Source organism: Camelus ferus, chromosome 36 (assembly GCF_009834535.1).
Source record: "Camelus ferus isolate YT-003-E chromosome 36, BCGSAC_Cfer_1.0, whole genome shotgun sequence".
In the NCBI taxonomy this organism is placed as follows: Eukaryota; Metazoa; Chordata; class Mammalia; order Artiodactyla; family Camelidae; genus Camelus; species Camelus ferus.
The window spans coordinates 19,158,127-19,168,998 of NC_045731.1; the positions used below are offsets into that span (position 1 = coordinate 19,158,127).

General features: G+C 40.1%; 1 long non-coding RNA gene across 1 annotated transcript; it reads left to right on the forward strand.

Moving 5' to 3' along the window:
• The first annotated feature begins 6,068 nt into the window (after window positions 1–6,068).
• LOC116661771 lies at window positions 6,069–10,579 on the forward strand. The gene is made up of 3 exons (XR_004317735.1): window positions 6,069–6,141; window positions 9,574–9,575; window positions 10,569–10,579. It is a non-coding gene; the product is annotated as an uncharacterized LOC116661771 (long non-coding RNA).
• The last annotated feature ends 293 nt before the right edge of the window (window positions 10,580–10,872 follow it).

Sequence of the window (10,872 nt, forward strand, 5' to 3'; positions counted from 1 at the left end):
TGATCCAAGAAGTGGCCCAATATCCCTGAGGTCTAAAAGAGAAGAGATGTCAGAGTTGATAAAACTGCCCATGGTCTTGAAAGAGGTCGTGAGAATCCAAAAGTCCCAAGGGGCATTTAAAAATTACACAGACCAAAGGCATGTAGTCCTGGTAAGCATTTACCCGGTGTTGGGAGCACCTATCACGCACATGCCCTTCCCTCCTATCCACTCAGGCATCCATTTCAGAGGATCAGAACTTGAGCTGCAATGAAGCCAATAGGAGAAGAGCAAGCCCATCTTAGAACCATTTTCCAACAACTTCACACTCTGTGCACAACACTGAAATCATCAATGGTCAAATGCTCTCGACTATAATAGGTAGAAATTATATAAATAGCTCACACAGAGAAATGATGACGTTCCCCTATATTCAGCAAATTCAGGTGTTACATCTTCTTTGGGTGAAAGGAGTGTGGTAAGTGAGGGGAATCTTTGACTGAACTTGAATATGAATTAGGCCTACAGTTTTCTACACAGTATAGGTAACAATTATAAGTTAGTTATTGAAGTGAACAGTAAAATTCGCCTTAGATATGTAAGGACATTTTTTTTATGTGGACAGTCTTTTCACTTCGTTCAATGCCGGGTGCAGTATATCATGTGGGTGCAGACTTGCTTGTGTTAAACTGGTTTACCCATCATTTTCGGACGTTTAAGCGTTCTCGTGGTTGATAGAAGAGCACCTGGTTCTCAATAGACTAGTAAACTACAGCAGGTTTCTCATTACTCTAATGCCCCTAGTTCCTTTTTGAACCAAGCCTACATATTAATATCTTGTTTCAGATTCCTTGTGTTTTCCTGGAGAGAAATGTTACTGCTTAAAATGACAACATCGGCCAGTATGTGTCATTGGGTGGAAAAGGCAAAACATGCACAAGGGAAACCAACAGTTGTGGTAATTTCATGCTTACAATAATTATTTCATGGTTCCTTTTGGTGTTGGAGGCATCAAAAGTAAAGATTTTACCTGTCCCCTTCATCATTTTCGAGTGGTATGTTACATTTTACCTGTCTAGATTTTCCTTAGAGCTGACAAAATGGTACCTGAATTTGACAAGTGTGGATTGTAAGTAGATTTAGTATGTTTCAAAAACTAACCACATTTTCATATAAATCTCAAAATATGTAAATCAGTTTTATTAAACTTCTAAAAGTCTGCAACTGAGGTATCAACACAATGATAAAAATGTAGTCTTTAGACAAACACTAACAACATGACTGTATAGAAAAGAGAGATAAAAAGGAATCCCATTTCGGTGAGTTATATAAGGAAAATGTTGATTTATTGATGCCCAGGTGGCAGAGTACCAGTGCATCATAAGCTAACTCTCTCCCAATTACACAGAAATTTTAACATCCACTCTCCAAGCCCTTGGTTAAGGAGACTTGCCGAAGAGTGCTCCCTTAATTGCAAAGACAGTATGATGCCTCAGTAAACGTGGATGGAGGAGAAGCAAATTAGTGAATGGAAATCAGTGCAGTACCTGACCTCTGGTAATGGAGCAGCAAAGGTGAAACTCTGTTTCAATTGCTCACACACTCTTAAGCGGACAGGACACATGGGATTCAAAGCGATGCTGCTGAGTGTTAGAAGAGTGCACAGCACATGCTAAGCTGACAGAACTGAAATAAATCAGCACAATTTGTCCCCACAATTGATTCTGAGGCCAAGAAACTAGAGGCAGAATTTGAGCTAGCAGAGGCTGCATAAAATTAGATATAGGACTATGGATGATGTCACACGCTTTGTCTCAGGGATCTGGAGTGTGTTGTGGATTGTGGTTGGCCCTACCAAGAGAGAAAACTGAACTTGAACCCCAATGAGAAAGCAACAACTCCGGTGTGCAAAGTTGACTTTATCGAAATGTCTCATGGCCACATGCACTGCAACTGCAGGCCCAGGGACCAATTTGGCCTTTTGCCAACAGAGCACGTGGAGGCTCAAAGAAATCATGCATCTGGTCTGAGGAATCCAGGGAGCCTAAGGGGTTGAAATCAGTTTCCAATGACTTTGGATCACCTAAATTCCTAGCCTGGACTGGGATTAGTTTTTATTATGAGGCAGAGGATGTGGGAAAGCTGGTTTCCTTTTGTGGTCCCAAGCCACAAGGATGAGAGAACAAAGAGCTTTTGTCTAGGTCCAGAGTGTGAGAAGATGAAGCATATATTTCACCATTATCTCCCAAATGCAGATGCTACATTTTGGATGGCCTTGAAATTGCACAGACCCGAAGACACCTAGGTGGGGTGAGCAATAATGGCAGCAGGCCCTGTTGCATAACATGCATAGATATGTTTCCACAGGTTTTTCTGTGGACAGAGAAGCTATGGGAAGAACTGGTAAGATTGGAACATTCTTATGGAAGTAGAAAGGACAAGCGCACTGTCAATGTGCTCTTTAGAAAACACTACAAATTGACATACAAATGCCTGCAAAGCTGAAAATATTTAGATGCTCCGTTTCCACAAGGGGAAGGTTCCTCTGAACTTTCAGAAAAGTGTCATAAGCGTAATAAACTGAGATTGTTCTAAACGATGAGAGTATGGTGCGTTCATCACATCAAAGGCAACACCAGCATTTAGAGTTATACAAGACAACACACACAGAAAAACGACATGGAATCAATGTGCAGGAAAATTTGTCCTCACAGAAATATCATGGAATTGCCAACACCTAAGAGACTAAAATTTTCACTTTACCAAGCCCTACAATTCTAAACTAGATACCTGATAGTACTAGACCAGTAGGGATAAAGACGTAAAGTACAAGAAACAGGAAGAAACATTTTCTGTTTCAAAGATTTTGAAGGTCCAAAAAAATGTTTGAAACACCTAGATTATGAAATATTATCAGAGCATGTATTGAAAACCGAGGTGAGAGAAACACTGAAGCAAAACTGTGTCTCAGAATCACAAAAGGCACAATAAAAGCAATGGGGAAGAGAATAATTTAGGCGAGCCAAATAAAATCAGAATACTCAATGTATGAGGTAATAGCAGGGCAAAATTCAGTTCCAAACATACTAGATAATGCAGAGCGACTCGTGGATGTCCGTGAACACAGGGGAAAAGAAATCCCTGTATCAGAAGGTGACATAGAAAAGCAAGTGTAAACCAATGCAAATATTGCTTTTGAAACCTTGGGTAAGACAAAGCATGAAAGAGCAGGAATCATAAGAGCCCCAAAGAGAAAAGCTAGATATAAAAATCAAACTCTGTATAGCTATTTGGAGAAAAATCAGACTGAAACTTGCTGAAAGCCAAGAAACATTCTCCTATACGAAACCAGGAGCAAACAGCATCCAAATAATGTGGAATCCCAATAGACATACAAGCAGCTATATTTTCATTCAAATCATCAATGTCCATGTTCAACACTGTGATTTTCGATGCACGTAGTGTACAGCAACTCAGTCACAACAGAACCCCCACAGGTGATTCAGCTGATACCTAGACAGAAATATCGCAGTACAGGAAGGAGTGTCAAGACATAGACCAAATCATGAATGAGACAAAGCTGCATTATATGGTAGCCTGTGCCACAAGACAGCCATTAAAATTAACGACACAACTTGGCAATTTCACAGATCGGCAAAGTGTAAAATAATTCAGCAGTTAAAAACTTATCCTAAAAGAAAGATTGAGAATTCTACCCTGAATAGAAAAGTAGTCACATCAGAAACTCCGGAAGTGTTTCAGCTGATAACTCGACACAAATATTGCAGGACAGGAAGGAGTGCCAATACATACACCAAAAGCTGAATGAGAAAAAGCTGCAGGCTAGAGTACCGTATGCCACAAGAACGCCATATCTGATAACGGCACATCTAGACAATTTCACAGACTGGCAAATCTGAATAGAATTCAACAGTTCAAAACTTATCCTTAAACAAAGATTGAGAATTATACCCTGAAGAGAAAAGTAGCAACATGAAATGGAAATACGAAAAACATCAATTGAAATGCATGAAGAGCCATGAGATGTAGAGAGTAAACAAGTAGAATGCAAGGAGGGCAACAAATCCCTAAAGTTGGGAGAGGGAAGCAGGAAAACATAGGAGATTATCAGCACTATACCAACTGAATCATCTTATATGTCTCTCTGTTTAATGCAAATGGAGTGATGCATGGAATAATGTGTTTGCAAAACAAACCACAAGCAAACAATCAAAATATCAAACAAAAACCAAAGAGTACTGTTGGCTGACATATATGCAAAGGAACCATGATAATTCAAAAGAAAATACTCAAAGGGGTGTCAAGTATCATTCAGCACGCACCGACCCAGTATTGCTCCTTGCATGTCCTCAACACACATGTATTCAGAAAACAGATGCGAGCAAAAAGATTGAAAAATGTTCATTCATAAGAGCATATCGTGACCAAACTCAAATGCCTATTTTGTATAAAATCGATTCATATCCTTTATAAATATTGAGTCAACATCCAACAGAAAGAATGAATGTGCTATTCATCCCTAGATGGAGAAAAAATGGCATATGCCTATAACAAAGACAAGTAGTTCTACAAAACTGTACTAAGAACAAAAAAGACAAGACAGTAATGCGTACATTGGGATGGGCTTCATTTGTAGGAATTTCAGCCCCCATGAAACAAATGGATCCATGTCTTGAGAGTGTGGGATTTTCAGCAGAAAAGCAAAAGACGGATATGTATTCTGGGTGAATGGCTATTACTCAAACATAAGATTCCTATAGTGGGTCCTTTGTGAACTGTTAACAGGTAGAAATGTTAAAGACGTGTGAAAAAAAAAACTTAACATGCACACACTTCCCTCTGTATTGTGTATAGAGAACTGAACTAAAGGAAATAGGGTCGAAAAACAAGGACTATGGGATGCTAATTGAGAGAATCACTTTTAACCTAGGAAACTCTCCGTCTGATCAAGTCCATCCCCCAACACAGAAAATATGCTGCAACCTTTGTGGATGGCAGTTACCGGTTGGATTCCAGGTGGAATGTTGGTGTTTTCCACGAGTCTTGTTGTGGCTGCTGGATCCAAGGTAACTCGGCAGAGCTCTGTGGGTGGATCTGAGTCATGTAGTGGCTGACACACTCCGTGGAGCTTGGATTAGGTCTATTGTATGGGGAGCTCTTTAAGTTCGAGATACTGTTGCTGCCCAATGAGCTTAGATCACGGGTCAGTTTCTAGGAACTGAAAAGTCAGACATTGGTATATCTGCCCATCATCAGCATACTGGTGAGGCTCCGAGGAACTTCCAGACTTGCTCAGTAATGTAGAAGTCGACTTTATGGGAGACAAGAAGGGAAGCCTGCAGTAAAGCTGGCTGCACAGACTGAGGGGAGATGCGAACACACTGATAAGATTTGTTCTGCTACAATGGAGAATACTTGCATGGAGAATACTTTACAGAATACCAGGCTCAGAAGGCATTCATGAGACATGTTGAGCCTGGCTGATACTAGCAGAATCCTGTGGAGGGTCAACGTGAACTTGAAGAAGGTACTCTATACTCTGCTCCAAGAAGTGGACCAATATTCCTGACGTCTAAAAGAGAAGAGATGTCAGAGTTGATAAACCTGCCCATGGTCTTGAAAGAGGTCGTGAGAATCCACACGTCCCAAGGGGCATTTAAAAATCACACAGACCACAGGGAATGAACATCCTGGTAAAGCATTTACCCGGTGTTGGGAGTACCTATCAAGCACTTGCCCTTCCCTCCTATCCTCTCAGGCATCCATTTCAGAGGATCAGAAATTGAGCTGCAATGAAGCCAATAGGAGAAGAGCAAGCCCCTCCTAGAACCAGTTTTCCTACAACTTCACACTCTGTGCACAACACTGAAATCCTCAATGGTCAAATACTCTCGACTATAATAGATAGAAATTAAATGAATATCTCAGACAAAGAAATGATGACGTTCCCCTAAATTCAGCAAATTCAGGTGTTACGTCTTCTTTGGGGTGAACGGAGTGTGGTAAGTGAGGGGATTCTTTGACTGAACTTGAATATGAATTAGGCCTACAGTTTTCTAAACAATATAGGTAACAATTATATGTCAGTTAGTGAAGTGAACAGTAAAAGTCGCCATAGATTTGTAAGGAAATTTTTTTTTTGTTGACAGTATTTTCCCTTCATTCAAGCCAGGGTGCTGTATGTCATGTGGGTGCAGACTTGGTTGTGTTAAACTGCTTTACCCAACATGATCTTATGATTTAGCGTTCTTATGGTTGATACTAGAGCACCTGTTTCTCAATAGACTAGCAAAGCTGCAGCTAGATTCTCATTACACTAATGCCCCTAGTTCCTTTTTGAACCAAGCGTAAATATTAAAATCTTATTTCAGATTCCTTGTGTTTTCCTGGAGAGAAATATTAGTGCTTGAAATGAGAACATTGGTCAGTATGTGTCTTTGAGTGGAAAGGGCACCACATGCACAAGGGAAACCACGTATGGGGGTAATTTCATGCTTAAAATAATTATTTCATTGTTCCTGTTGGTGTTGGAGGCATCAAAAGTAAAGAGGTTACCTGTCCCCTTCATCATTTTCGAGTGGTATTTTACATTTTACCTGTCTAGATTTTCCTTAGAGCTGACAAAATGGTACCTGAATTTGACAAGTGTGGATTGTAAGTAGATTTAGTATGTTTCAAAAACTAACTTCAATTTCATATAAATCTCAAAATATGTAAATCAGTTTTATTAAACTTTTGAAAGGCTGCAACTGAGGTATCAAAACAATGACAAAAATGTAGTCTCCAGACAAACACTAAGAACATGAATGTATAGAAAAAAGAGATAAACAGGGAATCCAATTTCGGTGAGTTATATAAGGAAAGTGTTGATTTATTGACGCCCAGGTGGCTGTGTACCAGTGCATCATATGCTAACTTGCTCCCAATTACACAGAAATTTAAACATCCACTCTCCAAGCCCTTGGATAAGGAGAATTGCCGAAGAGTGCTCCCTTACATGCAAAGACAGTATGATGCCTCAGGAAACGTGGATAGAGGTGAAGCAAATTAGAGAATGGAAATCAGTGCAGTACCTGACCTCTGGTAATGGAGCAGCAAAGGTGAAACTCTGTTTCAATTGCTCGTACACTCTTTAGCGGACCGGACATATGGGATTCAAAGCGATGTTATGAGTGTTAGAAGAGTGCACAGCACATGCTAAGCTGACAGAACTGAAATAAATCAGCACAAATTATCCCCACAATTGATTCTGAGGCTAAGAAAAGTGCAGCCGAATTTGAGCTAGAAGTGGATGCGTAAAATGAGGTATAGGACTATGGATGATGTCACACGCTTTGTCTCAGGGATCTGGAGTGTGTTGTGGATTGTGGTTGGCCCTACCAAGAGAGAAAACTGACCTTGAACCCCAATGATAAAGCAAACACTCCGGTGTGCAAAGTTGACTTTATCGAAATGCTTCATGGCCACATGCACTGCATCTGCAGGCCCAGGGACCAATTTGGCATTTTGCCAACAGAGCACGTGGAGGCTCAATCAGAGAAATCATGCATCTGGTCTGAGGAATCCAGGGGGCCTTGGGGTTGAAATCAGTTTTCAAAGCCTTTGGATCAGCTAAAGTCTTAGCCTGTACTGGGATTAGGGTTTGTATGAGGCAGAGGATGCGGGACAGCTGGGTTTCCTTTCGTCGTCCCAAGCCACAAGGATGAGAGAACAAAGAGCTTTTGTCTAGGTCCACAGCGTGAGAAGTTGAAGCATTTACTTCACCATTATCTCCCAAATGCAGATGCTACATTTTGGATGGCCTTGACAATGCACAGCGCCGAGGACACCTAGGCGGGTTGAGCAATAATGGCAGCAGGCCCTGTTGCATGACATGCATAGATATGTTTCCACTGGTTTTTCTGTGGACCGAGAAGCTCTGGGAAGAACTGGTAAGATTGGAACATTCTTATGGAAGTAGAAAGGACAAGCGCACTGTCAATGTGCTCTTTAGAAAACACTACAAAATGACATACAACAGCCTGCAAAGCTTAAAATATTTAGATGCTCCGTTTCCACAAGGGGAAGGTTCCTCTGAACTTTCAGAAAAGTGACATAAGCCGTAATAAATCTGAGAATGTTCTAAACGATGAGAGTATGGTGCGTTAATCACATCAAAGGCAACACCAGCAGATAGAGTTATACAAGACCACACACACAGGAAAACGACATGGAATCAATGTGCAGGAAAATTTGTCCTCACAGAAATATCATGGAATTGCCAACCACAAAGAGACTAAAATTTTCACTTTACCAAGCCCTACAATTCTACACTTCATACCTGATAGTACTAGAACAGTAGGGATAAAGACGTATAGTACAAGAAACAGGAAGTAACATTTTCTGTTTCAAAGAGATTGAAGGTCCAAAATAAAGCTTTCAAACACCTAGATTATGAAACATTATCAGAGCATGTATTGAAATCCGAGGTGAGAGAAAACCTAATTAAAATTTGTCTCAGAATCACAAAAGGCACAATACAAGAATGGGGGAAGGAAATCATTCAGACGAGCCAAATAAAATCAGAATACTCAATGTATGAGATAATAGCAGGGCAAAATTCAGTCCTAAGCAGACTAGATAATGCAGAGGGACTCGTGATTGTACGTGAACACAAGGGAAAACAAATCCCTGTATCAGAAGATGGCATAGAACAGAAAGTGTAAACCAATGCAAATATTGCTGTTGAATCCTTGGGTAAGACAAAGCATGAATGACTAGGATTCATAAGAGCCCCATAGGGAAAAGCTAGATATAAAAATCAAACTCTGAATAGGTATTTGGAGAAAAAGCAGACTGAAAATTACTGAAAGCCAAGAAAGAATCATCTTTATGAAACCAGGAGAAAACAGCATCCAAATAATATGGAATTCAAATACACCTACAAGCAGCTATATTTTCATTCAAATCATCAAATATCATGTTAAGCTCTGTGATTTTCGATGCACCCAGAGGACAGCAACTCAGTGAAAACAGAACCCCCACAGGTGTTTCAGCTGATACCTAGACAGAAATATCACAGTACAGGATGGAGTGCCAAAAAATACACCAAATCAAGAATGAGACAAAGCTGCATTATACGATAGCCTATGCCACAAAACAGCCATTACCATTAACGACAGAGCTTGGGAAATTCACAGATCGGCAAAGTGTAAAATAATTCAGCAGTTAAAAACTTATCCTAAAAGAAAGATTGAGAATTCTACCCTGAATAGAAAAGTAGTCACATCAGAAACTCCGGAAGTGTTTCAGCTGATAACTTGACACAAATATTGCAGGACAGGAAGGAGTGCAAATACATAAACCAAAACCTGAATGAGAAAAAGCTGCAGTCTAGAGTAGCCTATGACACAAGGACGCAATATCTGATAACGGCACATCTAGACAATTTCACAGACTGGCAAATCTGAATAGTATTCAACAGTTGAAAATTTATCCTTAAACAAAGATTGAGAATTATACCCTGAAGAGAAAAGTAGCAACATGAAATGGAAATAAGAAAAACATCAATTGAAATGTATGAATAGCCATGAGATGTAGAGAGTAAACTAAGTAGAATGCAAGGAGGGAAACAAATCCCTAAATTTGGGAGAGGGAAGCAGGAAACATAGGAGATTATCAGCACTATACTAACTGAATCATCTTATATGTCTCTCTGTTTAATGCAAATGGAGTGATGCATGGAATAATGTGTTTGCAAAACAAACCACAAGCAAACAATCAAAATATCAAACAAAAACCAAAGAGTACTGTTGGCTGACTTATATGCAAGGGAACCATGATAATTCAAAAGAAAATACTCAAAGGGGTGTCAAGTATCATTCAGCACACACCAATCCATTATTGCTCCTTGCATGTCCTCAACACACATGTATTCAGAAAAAAGATGCAAGCGAAAATATTGAAAAATGTTCATTCTTATGAGTATATCGTGACCAAACTCAAATGCCTATTTTTTATAAAATCGATTCAGTTTCCTTTATAAATATTGAGTCAACTTCCAACAGAAAGAATGAATGTGCTATCCTTCCCTACATGGAGAATAAATGGCATATGCCCATAACAAAGACAAGTAGTTCTACAAAACAGTACTAAGAGCAAAAGAGACAGACCGTAATGCGTACACTAGAATGGGCTTCATTTGTAGGAATTTCAGCCCCCATGAAACAAATGGATCCATGTCTTGAGACTGTGGGTGTTTCAGCAGAAAAGCAACAGACGGATATGTATTTTGAGTGAATGGCTTTTACACAAATATAAGATTCCTTTGGGTGGTCTTTGTGAATGTGTAACTGTTAGACAGGTTAAAGTCGTGTGGAAATATAAACTTAAAATGCACACACTTCCCTCTCTTTGTAATGTGTATTGAGATCTGAACTAAAGGAAAGAGGGTCGGAAATACAGAGCCATGGGATGCTAATGGAGAGAATTACTTTTAACTTAGGAATCTCTCGTCTGATGCAGTCCCTCCCCCAACACTGAAAAGATGCTGCAACCTTTGTGGATGGCAGTTACCAGTTGGATTCCAGGTGGAAAGTTGGTGTGTCCCACGAGGCTTGTTGTGGCTTCCGGATCCAAGGTAACTCGGCAGAGTTCTGTGGGTGGATCAGAGTCATGTAGGGGCTGACACCCTGTCGTGGAGCTTGGCTTAGGTCTATTATATGGGGAGCTGTTTATGTTTGTGATACTGCTGCTGCCCAATCACCTGAGATCACGGGTCAGTTTCTAGAAACTGAAAAGTCAGACAGTGGAAGATCTGCCCGTCATCAGCATACTGGTGAGGCTCCGAGGTACTTTCAGACTTGCCCAGTACTGTAGAAGTCGACTTTTTGG